Source organism: Orycteropus afer, unplaced genomic scaffold (assembly GCF_000298275.1).
Source record: "Orycteropus afer afer isolate SDZICR_OR568_19922 unplaced genomic scaffold, OryAfe1.0 scaffold00316, whole genome shotgun sequence".
NCBI classification, from domain to species: Eukaryota; Metazoa; Chordata; class Mammalia; order Tubulidentata; family Orycteropodidae; genus Orycteropus; species Orycteropus afer.
In genome coordinates this window covers 2,123,758-2,125,868 of record NW_006921903.1, presented here as the reverse complement: position 1 = coordinate 2,125,868, position 2,111 = coordinate 2,123,758, and positions in this window count along the sequence as shown.

The window sequence follows — 2,111 nt, the reverse complement described above, 5'->3', positions numbered from 1 at the left end:
ATGGTTCTTTCAGCACTCTTTGCCAACACCACAACTCAAAAGCATCAACTCTTCTTCGGTCTTCCTTATTCATTGTCCAGCTCTCACATGCATACGAGGGGATTGGAAATATCATGGCTTGTGTCAGACGCACCTTAGTCCCCAAGGAGACATCCTTGCTCCTTAGCACTTGAAATATTTCTTAGGTTATGTGAATACTGGAGCTCTGGTGGCATAGTGCCTAATGCATTGATTTGACTGCTAACCAGAAAGTTGGCAGTTCAAACCCACCAGCTACACTGCAGAAGGAAGAATAGGCATTCTACTTCTGTAAAGATTTACTACCTTGGAAATCCAAAGGGAGTAGCTATGAGTTGGAATCGACTCCATGACAGTAAAGTTTTTTTATTTTTTTCCCAATGTGACTACTAATGAAAAAATTATTTTGTAAAATCTTTCTACATTGAGTTATATTATTAATTGCAATGGAAACCTTTTTTTTCTTTTTTAACATTTTCTCTGTCTTTTCCTTCAATTGTTACATCATTCTCAAAAAAGTAATTGCTATAGCCTCATAAATACCACTTACCACAATACTGTAGCTAAAATATAAGAAAATTTGACAAAATCAGTAACTATGAAAACACTAGTCACACCAAAAAGAGCAGCGTGTGTTTGTAGCCTATGCAGATGAAACCAATGTGACTGGAAGTGTCACTGTAATTGGATAATAATGACAGCTCTGACTGGCACTCATTAGATGGTTCCAGAAGTAAACTGGCATGGAGTTTAGCCTTGTAGGCATACTGGTACATGTAAGCTGGGCTTACGAAAAATGTTTTTGTTGTTATAACTAACTACGGGATGACCTGAAACACTTCCTGATGAAGGTTGAAGACTGCAGTATGGATTACACCTCAATAGAAGGAAAACAAAAATCCTCACAGTGGGACCAATAAGCAGCATCATGATAAATGGAGAAAAGATTGATGTCAAAGACTTCAAATAACTTGAAACAGCAGTCAAGGTATCAGACATCAAATGCATTGGGCAAGTCTACTGCAAAGGACCTCTTTCACATGCTGAAGAGCAAAGATATTTTCTTGAAGACTAAGGTGCGCTTGACATAGGCCATGGTATTTTCAATGACCTCATATCCATGTGAGAGCTGGACAATGAAAAAGGAAGACTGAAGAAGAGTTGATGCTTTTGAGTTGTGGTGTTAGTGAAGAATTATGAAAGTACAATGGACTGCTGAAAGAACTAACAAATCTGTCCTGGAAGAAGTGCAGCCAGAATGTTCCTTGGAAGCAAGAATAGCCAGGCTCCATCTCACCTACTTTGGTCATGTTGTCAGAAGGGACCATTTCCTGGAGAAGGATGTCATGCTTGGTAAAGTGGATGAACAATGAAAAAGGAGAAGGCCCCAATGAGATGGATTGACACAGTGGCTGTAACAATGGGCTTAGGTATTGCAAAGATCACCTTCTAATTTTACTTATTCCAGGGTCCCTAGGTGGCGCAAAGATCATGGGGTTGGCATGGGACCAGGCAGTGTTTCGTTGTGTTGTGCATGAGATCACTATGAGTCAGAGACAACTCTACAGCACCTTACAACAACAACAACTACTACTACAGGGATACTTTTATTAGAAATAATAAATTTCTGCTGAAACACTGTACAAAAACTTTATAGACAGTTGTTTTGGTATCATCCCCCTAACAGTGTCACCTCATGTGGTCTGCACCCTCCACCTCCTTAGGGAGGCCACAATGTGCTGGTCCTGTGCTATTGTAGATGATTTTTTTGTCTATAATAATTGTTAGTGGTAATGTCAGTGATCGCAGTATTGAAATGTAACTGTAGTCTGATCTCCAACTATTACAAATAATTTTTTTATTATTGAATTTGTCAGTTTTTGTTATTTAAGTTAATGACTTATGACAGAGTTTTCTAGGCTTTATTTGCTTTTAGACTATATTGTTGGATGCAAAAAGGTTTATGGCTGATGCTTCTTTTTAGGATATTATTTATTTTATTATTGCAAGCATGCAATTTTTATTCTTTTTGTTGTTTTCACCTCAAATTCCAATTTATTGTACATCAATATCCTTCTATATACTTGCTGTTT